The sequence below is a fragment of the Gouania willdenowi genome, chromosome 3 (assembly GCF_900634775.1).
Source record: "Gouania willdenowi chromosome 3, fGouWil2.1, whole genome shotgun sequence".
NCBI classification, from domain to species: domain Eukaryota; kingdom Metazoa; phylum Chordata; class Actinopteri; order Blenniiformes; family Gobiesocidae; genus Gouania; species Gouania willdenowi.
The window spans coordinates 4733833-4750571 of record NC_041046.1 but is presented as its reverse complement, the minus strand read 5'-3'; the positions used below and the strand labels follow the sequence as shown (position 1 = coordinate 4750571).

At 35.4% G+C, this 16739-nt stretch overlaps 1 protein-coding gene across 1 annotated transcript in view; it reads right to left on the bottom strand.

The window, feature by feature from the left end:
* LOC114459565 (neural-cadherin-like) overlaps positions 1–16739 on the bottom strand; it is a 494937-nt gene that overhangs the window by 10583 nt on the left and 467615 nt on the right. The gene's annotated exons all lie outside the window — the stretch shown is intronic.

Below are 16739 nucleotides of genomic sequence, written 5' to 3'. Positions count from 1 at the left end.
AGCTTTAAACTACGATAGTCTCTGTTAAACAACACGTGTAGTAAGGTAGGGTCACCAGACCCTTTCGTTTACTTTTCACGTCTTATGATTTTATAAATAGATGAAAATGTCCAGGTTTCCCAGGGACCCTGAACGCATCTGTGGGAACACGTTAATTTAAAAGGCCGTGACTTTGCTAATTTTTGCTCTATCGGAGAAATTCTACCAGTTTCTGAAAGCTAAGTAGTTACAGCTGATATGGTTCATTACGGTAATTTAACTCACATGATGAAATCATTGAAGATCCTGCTTTGTTTTGACAAAATCATCAGACACGCAGCAGAGAGAAAATAAAGACTGAAAGAGAACAAATACTCGTGGATTTAATTAAAAATGTCAGCAGGAGAACCCTCCTGGATAATAAAGGAAGTTATGGTCAGTTAATTCTTGAATATTTATTGATTATCTAATGTTTTGTAAACCTTGAGGGTTTTTTGTTATAGTTTTAGTTTCTAGGGGAGATATTTCTCATTGTTTCAAAGAAAAAGATATTTTAAGGTTTGTATGAGATTTTTCAAGGACAGATTGTTGTAATCATAATGAAGGTGATTGACTTGAGTCACCGCTGATTACAGATTAAGTCTTTGTTATAGATAGAGAAATGTATTTTATATCTTACGGACAATAACAACTTATTCATCTTTTACCTCTACAATGTAGAGTCAAGAAAACGTTGAATACTGCTGGGTTTGGCCCAAAAATTCTCTTTTTTAAAAATCAAAATATAGTCACACTAAGTAAGAAAACACATAGTTTTCCATAAAATACACATTAGTTTGGTTTGATCACAGACTTGTCTAAAGATGCGTTTTAGGTGCAAAGCAGAGGTGAAAACACTTTATTTCTGGGAGAAAAAACCAAAGAAAACATCTGACAGAGACACATCAGAAGGTGCTTTAAGAAGGAGGAGGAGGTCTTTGACGTTAAAACCACTCTTCCACACTCTTGGGAAAGTAGGAAAAGATAAAACGATCTTTATCCGCAGCAGGCTAGTCTCATATATGAACTCAAAATGTGACAATTCTGCTTTTGAGTTTAAAATAGATCCGTCCAACATTTTCTTTTTGTCAACTTTAAGTGTCAGAGCTGAGAGTCGCTTTAAAAAGTCCCTCACAAGCACAGCATCACACGTAAGGAGAAAGAAGTCACCACATGGACTTACTGTCAGTCATGATTCATGCTAACACAAGTATTCACTTAATGGAACAATTCTAATTACATTCAATTGAATTACAACACATTTTACCCTTGAGGGTTTTTTAAACTTTATTTACATTTTTATGTTACATGAACAACAATATAACAAAACAAAATAAAGGGGGGTCATTCGTTAACTTAACCCATGCCCTTCATTAACCTAACTCTAACCCTAATCTTAATCCTAACCCTAATTCTTAACCCTAACCCCACCAGATCTCTCCACCTAACCAATAAAATGCCAACATAGCTCCAAAGGTGTCATAATTTAGCACACTTAATGACAGCTTTCATGACACCTTATTAATGCTAATGACAGATAATGTTAGCGTAATGTCAGCCTTATGTACAAATCTCCGATGCCTACACGAAGTCTTCATCTGATTAAAATAAATCATCTCCATGAGTTTTTAGGAATAGAGAAAAAATCTTCTGTGTCATAATAACTTTACCAAAGCCAATATAATAATTCTAAGGAGTATAAAATAACACATCTGTCACTATGGAACAGAAATAATAATAATAAATAAGAGTTATTCAGACTGTTGTGAAACAGAATCATCCATTGAGGAAAGTCTAATATTGACTGGAGTTAAAGTACACACACACACACACACACACACACACACACACACACACACACCACACACACACACCACACACACACACACACACACACACACACACACACACATACACACACACACACACACACGCACACACACACATACGCACACACACAGAGAACACTGAATGGGTCAAATTGACCCCAATAATAGTAAGAGGATTAAAAAATTTTTTTTTTACTTTTACTCTTTTTTTTTTGCGATAAATATCTGTACTTTCTACTCCTTTTTTACAAATTGTATCTAAAATAAGTGCTGAATTCTCTATGTGTTCAAAGTTAACAGATTTAACTTTTCCATGTTCCAGTTTTCTACAAGTTATTAAAAAATAAATATATTCAATTTGTTGTTTTAAAAACCCTGTCTTATTATTGAAGGGACATTATGTACTTTTTTAGTACATTTAGTAACATGTACATTTTTAACTTTTACACAAGTACAGGAGCAACTTCAGTAATTTTATTTTAACCAAAGCAATTTTTTATTCAAGTGTCTATAGTTTTACTTGAGTAGTGAAGACGAGTACTTTTGCCACCTCTGGTGAATGTTTGGTTCCCTTTATTTCTTATTTCTGAATCCAAGTATGTCTGACTACGTTTTGCTATAAATACTATAAACAACAACTGTAGAACAAAATGATGGAATAAATGAGTGATAACACACATTTTAAAAAAAACATTTTGTAAATTAGTGGAATGAAACAGTATTTAGTGCCTCCTGAATAGATTTATTTCTATAGTTTTTATTATTTCTAATCATCACTCGCCTGGTGTGACCCTAGTATTTTCAGTTCATGTTCTAATCAAGATCATTACTATAGTCACTATTATGACTGTAATTTCTTACTAAAACTAAACATAAAACCCATATTTGTAATGCTATTATGTGTTAATGTTCCACTCTCTCTCTGAAGCACCCCCTGCAGTGCAGTGGCGTACCCCTGTTTGAGAAACACTGTTCTCGAGGACTGGTTTCTCTCCCACTGAGTTTGTGTCCGATTAGCTTCCTGATACTTTGTTTTTCCTGCGTTGTTTTTCTGCCTCTGTCATTATTTCTCTCGTCACATCTACCAGGTCATCATTGTTAAATTGTTTTGTTCCAGCCTGTTACTTCACTCTGTGCTCGTCCTCATTATGCATCCACTTTACTCCAGACGAGCTGCTTCATAGTGAGCGAGCGCCAGACACAGTGACACAGTCTGTGTGTGTGTGTGTGTGTGTGTGTGTGTGTGTGTGTGTGTGAGAGAGAGAGAGAGAGAGAGGTAGAACAAAACACTGCTGCATTTTTTTGAAAGCATGATATAAAGGAAGTGAGAAATGGTTCTTGTGGACTCCAGAATTGGTAGCAGGGGTGTTTTTAGCACATTTTGATGATATACCCATGGTGACAATTTTCACAATTTATAAAAAACACATAAATATCAAATAGTAGGAAACTTCTGAGAAACACACTCAGCGGGGGAATTCTGTTGAGAATCAGAATTAGAAAGAATTTCAATCTCCAGGCACAGTTTAAAACAGCACAAGGAAATTAACTAGGCAGTTGGTGAGAAGAACATGAGCACCAACACACCGAGGCAGCCATCTGCGGCACCATCATGTTTGAGTGAAAAATGGGAAAACAGGAGGAGAGTAGAGGGGAAAAAAGGCGGGTTCTAAACTATGTACCCTTAGGGCAACACAGTGTAGGACTAGGAAGAAACTCCTCAGCACAAAAGCACAAAACTCACAATCACGACAACATTCTAGGAGAGCGCGTCCTCCTCCTCCTGGTGGTGGGGAAGAGGAGCAGGGGGCGGAGCATCAGCCGACACAAACATCCTGGAGAACAGATAAACCGGCCTTGAACGGCTGGCTGTAGGGAGTCAACCATGTTATAGCTCTATGTAGAGTTCTACACACATGTAGTTAACAATTATTAAAATATGTTTCATATCAAGCTTTCCCACATTTTACCATTAAAAAAATTGAAATTGAATGAAAAAAGGCTCAGATGCCCACACCAAAAACATTAAAACCTATATTTTTATTGATTAGGAAGCCTGACAATGTAATCAATAGATAGCAAATATATGAGATGATAGATAATTGTATTTTACAGCTGATCTAGGAGCTGTTATCATTAGAGATGCTAACAGAAAGCTAACACAAGAGGAGGGTTAACTTGTATTAGGTTATTTTTTTCTGGCTCAGTAATTGGGATTAATTGTACTTGAATTTTAGTAATTGAGAATGTAATTGTAATTAACTTTCTGAGGATAAAAATTTTTAATTTCATTGTAATTGGAAAAAAATACTGGTCACTGTAATCATAACGGAATTGTAATTGAACATTGATAATTGAAAACGTAACTGTAAATTAAAAATGTAATTGACCCCAACCCTAGTTTACAAACTCCAGTACAGTAGGTGGCGATATGCACCTGTTCAAGTGGGTTGCAACCTGCCAATAACCAAGAAAGATAAAATAAAAAAAGAAGATTAATGATGTTATAGAAAATCTTGTGCAAAATTATTCCCAAAACAAATTCTTATTTTGTCACTTTTTGTCATCTGACGGTCAAAATAGACCCAAATAATTGGTTTGTTGAAGATGTGTCTCATTATTGTTGACATTTTGGTACCAAATGTGACATAAACAAATGTTTTGAAGAAAATATATTTGACAATTATGTGTTTTTGATAAATCGCAAAAATCTTCCTCAGGGTTTATCACTAAAATGCTTTTAAAAACACACCTGTCACCAATTCTGCAGACACAAGAATACGTTTCTTATACGGCTGTTAATGTGCTGATTGGATTATTTATGTAATCCTACTCTTTCTCTCCTTCAGACACTTTGAATTTAACATTCATGATGTAATCAGGCTCTGTTTGAGGAGATTCCTCTTTTTATGTCTTATATACTGTAAGTGTTTCTGAAGAGTGGCAGCTTTTCATTAGATACATGACCAGGTCACGTTCTGTTCATACAGTCATCAGATACAGAAACATTCTTCCAGGTCAAAATATTCACATGTTCCTGTTACATCATGAGCATCAGAATAATATCAATCATTGGGGGAATTTTTTTGTTGAATGAAACGTACTTAGTTGAGTTTTATAAGAAGTGCTTGTATAACAGATTTTAAATACAGGCCAATATAATCCATTTAATAATGTTTTTGTTGCTGATATCGGACAGATATCCAATATCCATGGAAGAGGATTATTTTTTATCATTATTATTAATGTTCTGAGAAAAAAGTCAGAATTCTGAGATTAAAGTAAGAATTTTGAGGAAAAAAGTCAGAACTCTGAGTCAAAAGTTAGATTAAGGTCAGAATTCTGGGAATAATCCCCCAAAAACGGTAAATTACAGAAGTTGAAAGAAATAAAAAGCCAACACAAAACACAAAATAACTCCAAAAATACTCAAAATAAGAAAATAACCTGCATTCAACGCTGTTTTGGTGCCATGTATTACGTTTAATCTGATTGGTTGGCTATGATGTGATGCATTTGATTGTTGTCTGGTCATTTCATTTTTTTTCGTAGTTTCATAATGTCTGTTGAATATTTTAAAGGGGACATGTTATGAAAATACCACTTTTGCAGTTTTTTGATCACATATGAGGTAACTTGAGTGTCCACCAACACAAAAGGTGAAATAAAACCATCCAGTTGTTTATTTGTGGTCTTTGTACGTCTTATAACACAGAAAATTACTCTGTTTAAAATTTTGCACATTTGTGACGTCACAAATGAAATACCCTCCCCTCGGCTGGTAACTCCACCTATGGACTCCACCCCCAACCTGATGAAAATTTTTGCAGAAGTCCACCATTGTTTTTATTGCTAGCGAAGGACTGATGGCTACCGGTAAAACTAAATACAGAACTTTCCTGCCGCCGATGCCACGCCTCCACAGTGAACGCACGCTGTGGTGTCAGCACTATTAGTTCATGGGGAGGTGTACCCCGCTCTGTGGTTCGGCGCATTGACGAACCTGTTTTATTGCTTCGTATTGTTGATCTGACGTGTTTGTGACACAATGCGACGCAGCAGTTGGAGAGAACAAATTATTATCATATTTAATGCACTATTCCTGTAGTTAGAAGAGCAGAGGAGGAGAAAGTGAGCTTGAATGACTGCTGCTGCTGCGAGACCCTGAAACGTACTGTTTTACTGTAATGTGAAGTTTTTTAACTGAAAACAATAACAATGTGTGGATGGCAAAAATAAAATGGCTCTGGTGATCACTGACCACCCTGTAAAAGAGCGAGACATGAAGTGAGTCAGCGTCTGTAGACACGCCCACTCATGAATATGCATAAGTAGGCCCCAAAACGGCCCCATTTCAGAACGGTTCAGAAAGTGACTTTTCAGAGGGTAAAACTCTAGAAAACAGGCAAGTTTATGAAAATAAACTCAAATACTATTTTGTTAGGGTTTTTAGAACAAATGGAGATTGGTGAAAAATAGCATGATGTGTCCCCTTTAAAACAAAAATAATCATTTACTCAGCAACGTTCGGTGTAAGAAAGTAACAAATGACTTCTTTTAAAATGTATTTAAGTACAAGTAAAATTTCTGATTTAGAAATATACTCAAATGAGTACAAGTACGCATAAAAGCTACAAAATTACAGTAATGTGAGTACTTTTTACACATTTGTCTGATTCACACATTCCACTTCTTACCGATTAGTGAACATTTACATATGCTCAGTATTTAGTAACTGAAATGCAGGCCGTGATCCTTTAACGATAAAACTTTTCATTTACATCTCACACAGTATAAATAGACTCATTATGAGTTGTTCACCCTCTCACCCTAAAGCTCAGCTCTGTTCTAATGAGATATAATCCCATGTATGTTTAAATAACGTATGTCTGTGCTCTTTACTCTGGAGTAATGGAACGGTAAACAAGCGCGACCTTGGAATGTGTGTGTGTGTGTGTGTGTTAATCAATGCAACAGTTGCTGCACAGACTTAATTCCTGGGGGAGGATTTGATCGTTACGTAGCCAAGGCTCAGCTTATTTACATAGTAGAGGTCATTCTAAATAAAAAAGGAGCAGAAATAATTAAAAAGTAACTAAAGCGATGGTGTTGGCTCACCTGTCACTACAGGGGAAATTCAAAAAATAAATCTTAAATTATGGGCGTGGCTCCTTAAGCAGTTAATACACGCCCACTCTATACTATGAAATCTCCAAGATATAAATGTCACACTCTGTACAATACACTACAAACTCAGTGAGTATATATTGTCTACTATATGCTATAAGTATATCTTTAATGTATTTCTGCTACATTTCTCCCATTTCTGACACTTTTTCATCAAATTTCAATTCTTTTTCTGCACATTTTTCTACTTTCCAGACATGTTCATCACTTATAAACCCTTTCCACCACTTTTTCACCTAATGTCACATATATTGACCAGATATTGTCACTTTTAACCTCTTTTCACCATATTTCATGATTATTTTTTGCCAATTTAACCACATTCACCATTTGTCATGCTCATTAGTTGCCAGTTCAAACTAACTGTTTGTACATTTTAAACTACATTACCTCCACCCCACCTCCACCCCGCCTCCCCCCATTTCTGCCACTTTTAGGCCAATATTGACTCTTTGAACCCTTTTTACCACTTTTTTTGGCCATTTTTGATAAGCAACTTATAACTATTTTACCACCTTTTACACCAAACTCACCAAATATTAACCTATTTCCATCACTTTTTCCTGTCAAATGTTTGCTCCTTTTATTGCATTTTTGCTACATTACTCTCATTTCTTCACACTCAAATTTCAATATCTTTTCTGCACATTTTTTTCAACTTTCAAGTCATTTTCCACCACTTTTCCACCTAATGTTGCAAATATTGACCAATTATTGTCACTTTTAACCTCTTTTCACCATATTTCATGCTTATTTTTGCCAATTGAACCACATTCATGATTTGTCATGCCCATTAAACCAAATTTTCCAACTTTTACACCAATATTGACACTTTGAACCTTTTTTTTACCACTTTTTCTGTCTATTTTTGCTCACTCTAATTGCAACATTTAACCAATATGTGGTTTTTAAAATCCCATTTCATTACCTTTTCTCCCATTTTTGGTCACTTTTAACTATTTTATTCCTGATTAAAACCAGGATTTCCATCTTTAAGATGAATATAATAATCATAAACATTCCTGGATAACAGTGGATATTATTCAGATGAATAAATAAATGTGGTTATCACAGATTCATAGAACAATGGACCATCATTTTACTGACTTTATGGATGGACCCCAAAAATCTCTCCCCTTTATTCCCCCTTATGGATGGTCCTGTCTCCACATGACTGTTCTTCAATGTTTGGTATCTGGAACCTTTATTTTGGGGGTCGCAGGCTGAAAAAGTTTAGAACCACTGTTCTAAATTAAGATATTCAAAGTTCCCTGTGAAATCCAGTTGTTTCCATATATTTCTAGAATCTATCCTGACTCCCCTGGACAGGACGTGAAAAGAGGAAATGTCCAGGTAAAAGCAGACACGTGGTCACCCTAGGTTTGACAAAACTCAGACACATGTAAGTTCAAAGGATCAAATGTAGACATATTTCTGTGTCACATTAATATTCAAGCAACATGTTTAATTCAGAAGCCTGGGCCATGAAGTATTAATACTGAGGGGCAATAGCTGGTTACACAGAGACTTTGTGTCTCTGTGCTGATGTTTTCTGTGAGTGTCAGTGGGTCACCTTAGCTCACGTGTGTCAAACTCAAGGTCCAGGGGCCAAAACTGAACCTTTAGTTTAGACCATCCATTTCAGCCTTCAGGAGAAAGTTAAAAAGAAAGAATAAACATAAAACAATGTCTAAATTATTACCAAATAATCGGTTCAAATAATGTAATAAATTCAATTAAACTATAATAATTGGGTGATCTCAATGTTCCCCTGCTTTTATTACATGGCTGTAGTCATTTTAAATCTCAAATTGTTTAAAGAATTCAATTTTCCTTAAATTATTTCACATTATTTCCCCAAATTAAATAAAAAATTGGTCACAAAATGAATGAAATTTAAAAGACAAGATCTATCACTTATTGCCTGAATATTGTAGGCGCATTACATACTTTATGTATCATTTATACATCTTTTAAAGTACAAACTTGGGGACATGAATGTTAAAAAATCAAACGACTTCGTATTCGGCTCCTGAACTAAACAGAGTTTGACACCCCTGCATTACCTGATCCATCACCATCATCTCACGCTGGAACAACACAATCACCAAAAAATCACACCAGAGAATTAGAATCTGCTGTAAGAAGAAGAAACGCTAAAGTAGCTGCTACATATGAGCTAACGCTAATGGCTAATCCACTCTCCTAAACATTAAACCACCTGTGACACGTGAGAGAGTTCAGCTAAAGCATCGTATAGAAACTAACTAGTAGGGATTTGTGCCAAATTTGGTACTTTCTTAGGTAGAGTTCCTTCCGTTCTACCTGGTACTGATTCATGTGAAATCAAACGGTGCCATGTTTGGGTACCTGAACGCATCCTTGTGACTGTGAGAGAGTGGAAGAGAAGGCAAAATCCTGTGTAGTACCTGAACACAACATTGCACACACAAGCGTAATGACTCTGGGTTCACGACAGCTGATAGAAAGAAGTCCAAAGTGCGGCTCCGCTTTTTAAACCAACCGAACCCCCGCTCCACACAGAAACATGACAATCCCATTACCTCGCAGCTTCACAGGCTGAATAAAGTAAACAGGCTCCTCCCACACACGGTTCTTAGAATTAACAGGATTAGAACCAACTAAACTCTGGCACTAGCACTGAATGAAATATTGGTTCTTTTGGTGGAAAATTGGTTGCTTCTCTCAAATGCAAGTGAAATACTTGCAACATAGAATCATGTCACATAAAGCTGCTTTTTAATTTGTACATTATTATTAAAAAAACAAAAACAAAAAACAGCGCAGTGGTTTTTAATGATGAAGAAGTTTGTTATTGATATTAATATTATGAGGAATAAATATGGTAAATTGGAACATTTTATGATTTTATTATTTACCATTTATTATCACACAAAAGTATCAAAAAATGGTAGCGTTGAGTATTGATACTGAGTATCGCTTTAAATGTGAAAGGTACCCATCCCTATCAATCAATCAATCAATCAATCAATCAATCAATCAATCAATCAATCAATCAATCAATCAATCAAACTATTTCTACAGCAGTTTTCTTACAAAAGTTAAAATTTATTTTAAAATGATTTTAAAAAAAGCTTTAGAGACTAATGCACACAGAAATAATTTAATAAGATTATTAAAAAGATGGTAAAATAAGAAAATAGTCCTAAATAAAAACAAAGCAGAAAAGGAAGGAATTTGTAAACATATAAAACATAAAATTAAGCATAAAAAAACAACTCATTAAGCACTCCATAACAGCCAGACGGAATAAATATGTTTTTAGCTTACGTTTAAAAATGGTGATACTCTCGGCTCCTCCTACAACACCTCTCAGACTGTTCCACCCTCATGGAGAATAAAAACTGAAGAGTCTCCAAACGTTGTATTTTTTACTCTTTGAAACAGTTAAAAGATCAGTACTAGAGGTTCTGAGGGTCCGTCTGGGTTCAGAAACTAAAACCATCTGTGATAGGTCATCGGGACGTGTGGGGCTTTATAAACTAATAAAATAACTTATTAGGTTAAACTAAAGGGACACAGACCATGAACATGATTAAAGGAACTCAGACCAAGAAAAGACCCATGTTGCTGTTCTTATGATATTTATGCACTCTTGTTTTATTATTCTATTGTGTTGCACTTGTACTTTTACTACAACTCTGTACAGCACTTTGTGATTTTATCTGCAAAAAGCGCTTTATAAATAAACTACTTACTTACATACATAGAACAACCCTCGAACCAACAACCTTTTACCTTTTGCTCTGAGTTTAATTAAGCATTTGCACTTTTTTTTTATCTCGACACATTTTATTTACAAATGTTATCTATAATGAGCGCTAAATTCTCCATGTGGTCAAAGGTAACATATTTAACTTGTTTCCGTGTACCAGTTTTCTACAAGTTCTTAAAAAAATTAAATATATGGAATTTGCTGGTTTAAAACCCTGTTTTATTATTTGTTTTACTTTTAGTAGCATTTACTTTTTGATTTTTACTCACGTCGGGGAGCAACTTTAATACCTTTACTTTTACATTTTTTATTCAAGTATCTATACGTTTACTTGAGCACTGAACACTCGTACTTTTGCCACCTCTGCTGTTCATTAGCAGTAGACAAACCTTCCATGTTGCTACTTAAATTTCATAAAGGACGGCTTGACCGATTGAGCACGGCGTGCCTCGACCATTTAAAGCCACTAGAAACACCCTGAGAACATTGATCATCTGACTTTCTGCAGGTTTGGGTAAACAGCAGCGCGTCGGCCTACAAATCAAGTCATTAACGCTGAAAATAAAACCAAACCACGTCAGGATCAAGGTCGGGTGTCACACTTGTCACACGACACATTTTAAAGAAAAGGCAAGAAGACGCAAACGAGGAATGATGGTCTGTGTGTGGATGTGGAATCAGAAATGAGACGCGCACACACACACACAGACGATGTCTTCTCTTGGTTCTGTTCAGCTCAGGCTGTTGTTCTGAGTCCCTGTGATCCACATTCTGTTGCCATTCTTTGCTCTTCCTCACGTTCCTCATTCTGTTTCCCTTTCATTGTCCTCAATTAAACAAAAGGAACGTGTCAGTGCGCTGACGATTCTCTGTGAACAACGCCGCCTGAGGCTCTGTCTCCACTCAGCATCCTTTAGGAATAGTAAACACAGCCCACGGTAGAAGCACGGGATGAATATTCAGAGCTCCACATGAAACTGTGGATTTTAAAAGGAGAAAAATAAAGGACATCTGTCTTCTAGAGCTGCTCCTGAACTACATGGAGGAGACGTTTCTGTCCATCACACATCACAGAGTTGGATGTAAATTAAAGGAGCTCAGAAGATAACTCCATCTGTTGTTTTGTAAGCCAACATTAGCCACACTATAACACAGTTTGGTAACAGTTTACTTAAAGTTTTAGCCATAAAGGCTGACATTACATGACACGACACCTGTCATTAGCATAAATAAGGTCCCATGAAGGCTGTCATTAAGTGTCGTTCGTTACCCTAATCCTACCTAACCCCACTAGATCCCTCCTCCTAACCTAAAAAAGGCCAACATAGCTCCAAAGGTGTCATAAACTAGCAAACAACACTTAATAACAGCCTTCATGACACCTTATTAATGCTAATAACAGATAATGTCAGCCTTATGTATAAAACTGTGACCCACAGTTGTTCCCAAACGGTTGTGTATGTTGCACCCCCCTCTCAATAATCAAAAGAATGAATCAATCAAAAATCAACAAAATAAGTAAAAAATGTTACTGAAAAAGGTCAAAAATATGATTCTTCTTCTTCAAAACCAAAAAAATAAATCACATAAAATGTGCAAACACACTTTAAAACAGTAAAGTCATTTAAAACACATTAAATTGCCTTGAAATGTTCTATACAAATACATTGGCCTTGGCATAACTATAACAGGTCTCCTCTGTTCATGTCAGCATTTAGAATATAGACCAATGAGAGCTTTGTGTGCTATTTTTGTGTCTTTTTTTTGTAATTCTGTACATTTTTTGGAGTGCTTTTGTGTATTTCTGCTGTTTTATGGAATTTTCTGTCATTTTTTGTGTTTATTTTGGCGCCGCACACAATTCAACCAATTAAATTGAATTGAACATGCACAGTTTTAGTTTAAAGTTATCCTCAAATCAAGCACCAGTGTTGGAAGTCATGGCAACATAAAGCTGTGCTCGTCTAAGCTGTTATTCAATTTTAATCAGATACATCACAATGATTGATTATAGTGGGTAACATGTCTTTGTTGTCATTGTGTTGATGTTACAATAAAATCTGAATGCTGATCCATGGTGTGTAGACAAAAACTGGACAATTTAAATATCAGATCAACCAATCGAAGGCACTGGGAGGATAACATGAATAGTTTAGATATAAGTGTAAAAATACCTGAGAAAGAGTAACGTGTCCAATGTAAAGGTAGTGTGTGGGTTTTTTTGCTGATCACTAGCAGAACAAATCAATACCGGGACAAAAGCTGGTGGGTCGGGACCTCAAAGTGGGTTGTGGACCTGTACTGGGTGGGTCACAGACAGCTGGTCAAAATAAATAAATACTGTTATGGCAATTATTATATTCATCATCATATCGTCAAATGTGTGTTCATGTGTACAATTTGTCATGTTTTAATACATGATGACTCCATTACTCTTTGCACTGTTGAACAGCTGAGTCATGTTAGATTAAACATTACAGATCGTATTGTATCCACAGTGCAACACAGAGTCTATCAAGGACAGATAACAGTGGCGCCCAACCTTCCTCATAATATACACGTCTTCATCATCCTCAAACGTTTCCACTGTTGGGCATCTGACCCCCTCCTTCTCCTCACCTCAGGGTGGAACTTTTTCTGTTATCTGTATAAAAGCTTAAGCTGTGAAACTGTTAGTTAGAGTGGGTCTTGCCTTTTTGCTCTGCCAGGAGCCTTTTGACCTCCTTGTTGGGGGGCTGCCTTTCATTCTTACAGGATGGAAGCTTCTCTTGTCCTTTTTAATTTAGTTTTATAATAAATCTTTTTTTTATAAAATCATCATGTTTCGACTGGACTCCATCATTCAACCAGAGCATAAATCATGTCTCCAAATGAGGTCAACCGCAAATTTGCCGTGACAATACTTAATGTTTTTTGTAATGTGTTGGACTCGTCTTTTATTTTGAACAATACTTTTATTTCCACAGGTTTGCTGTGAAATGCATGTTGCACAAGAAAATATCCAGATTTATGTTTTAAATAAAATTATATATGTGAGTTTTCAACAGCTATTTTTGAAAAACTAAATTTGTTTGGTTGAATTCTAAAAAAAAAAAAAGTGGGTCACTACTATTTAATGTGGGTCCCAGGGTGAGACCAGTTGAGAACCCCTGCTTTAGACCCAATAAAGCTCATGATAAGATTGTTTTATAACGTACACATACACAAATATTACTGGCTTTTTCTACACATGGTTATGACATTTTAAACAAACAAACCAAGAGAACAAGAGAACGTTTGGCTGACTGTCCCCAACACAAATTCAAAGTTCAGCACCACAGACGACACCCACTTTAACTGTTTCATCCAATCAGAGCGCAGCAGGCTACTGGATCCATTGATAGAACGTTGAATAAAATCAACACAGCGGCCCACGTGTTCACATACAAACAAAACAAATACATATAAAGTAATAAAGCTACTCACAGCTACAGTATTTAAGGGGAATATGATGAGCAGTTTGTTTGCAAACTTGTCTACGATGCGTTTCTCACTTTTCTTGGAAAAGTGAAATAATAAAAGCTGTGACTTTTGTCAGATTAGCCCAGTAGACGTTCCTCACCTTTTCTAACTGTATAACAAGCACGCCATCCTCCTGCTAATCTCACCTGAGTATAAACGCTGCTACAATGAGGAGGTAATCAGGATGGAATGGAAGTGTGATGATAATAATGCTGGATATTATTAGGTTTTTTCTCAGGCTTGGTGTGATAACGTCATCCCTCAGTGATCCTCACAGGCTATAACACGACAACACATCAACATCAACACATGGAAGAAATCAGTGAAACATCTGGTGAGTTTATCTCCTTCAGAGAGTGAGAAACACGACCAATTAAAAGCTTTGTGTTAAGTTTTTCACACTTCATCATCAGTGTTTTCCTGAACAGTAGAAACACTTTTCTAATTTCATGTCAACTGTCAGGATGCTGTTATTTCCTCACCTCTGAAAAGGTCCATCTGAAATCCAAATGCTTACCTGCTAACCTAAATGTAAAAGCTCTTATTTCTAACATCTGTGTCTTTTTAAATCCAAGAGGATAAACATCGTATAGCTTTGTCTGAGGGTTGAGGTTTTTCCAGCTCAGTCTGTCGTTCAGTTTAGCATTTATCAGCAAAACCACAGTATATTAAATGTGTTTATTTTATTTATTCAACCTTTATTTAACCACATCAGAAACATGGTTGTTATTGCTTCCATGTGAAGTTGGATCATTCTTGATTTAAGTCTAAGAGTTTTCTTTGTTTTATTCCCTCCCTGACTTTCAGAGGTTATTTTATCAGGTCATTATAAGTTAGTCCTGCAAAATGATTGTTTTAATTTGAAAAGCTTAAGTTGCTTAAATCAGAGGTGGGAACAAGTTAGCCTGGAATCCATCCTAATTTCCTTGTATTATTCATACAGGCGATTAGTCTGGAAGCTCACCAGTGTTTGAGTTCTGGGGGCTGAGGGGGCGGAGTAAACACACGCAGAGTAACCAATCAAATGAAGAGTGGACGTGACGACCATAGCGCGCCAAGCAGACTTATGGTTTTAAAACCTCTTCTTGTTGTGGTTTCAACAATATATCCATATGTAACAATATATATAAATATAACAATATATATAAATATAACAATATATCTAAATACAACAATATATATAAATATAACAATATATTCATATATAACAATATATCTAAATAAAACAATATATCCATATATAACAATATATCTAAATATAACAATATATCTAAATACAACAATATAGATAAATATAACAATATATTCATATATAACAATATATCTAAATATAACAATATATATAAATATAACAATATATATAAATATAACAATATATATAAATATAACAATATATCCATATATAACAATATATCTAAATATAACAATACATCCATATATAACAATAAATCTAAATATAACAATATGTTTAAATATAACAATATATCCAAATATAACAATATATCTAAATCTAACAACATATCCATATATAACAACATATCCATATATAACAATATATCTAAATATAACAATATATCTAAATATAACAACATATCCATATATAACAACATATCCATATATAACAATATATCTAAATATAACAACATATCTAAATATAACAACATATCTAAATATAACAACATATCCATATATAACAATATATCCATATATAACAATATATCTAAATATAACAATATATCCATATAAAACAATATATCCATATATAATGATATATCCATATATAACAATATATCCATATATAATGATATATCCATATATAATGATATATCCATATATAACAATATATCCATATATAACAATATATCAATATATAATGATATATCCATATATAATAATATATCCATATATAATGATATATCCAGGTCTTATAAAACAGAACAGCAGCTCTGAACACGTTCTTCGTGGCGGGCGCCATGTTTGTTTTGACACTGCTTGATGCAGAATATATGACGTTCTTTCTGTACGACTCTGATTGGATCAGTTTCTTTCCAACCAAAGAAGCAACCTCGGCCCCCAGCGGCCCCTGGGCCAGATCCAGCACGCACCGACCCTGACACCACTTCATTACGTGGAAACAAGTGTGATACATTGATTGTGTTTGTTGTGTGACTGCAGTCTACCTCAGAGCTGCCATCGCGGTCCCCCTGCATCCTCGTATGATGCGTTAAAAACAGCTGATCGTACCGTGTTTGTTCTCCATCCTCGCGGGGACAGAGCGATGACACGGCCGGGTCGGAGACTTTTATTTTGTAAGTCGATTTTTAGTAGACGTTATACTGCATCCAAAAAAATGTGTGATCTGCCTCCAGCGGCTCATATAAGACTCTACCGCCATTTTCAGACTCAGGAGGTCCAGATCTATCCTCTGATACCAGGTACGGCACAAC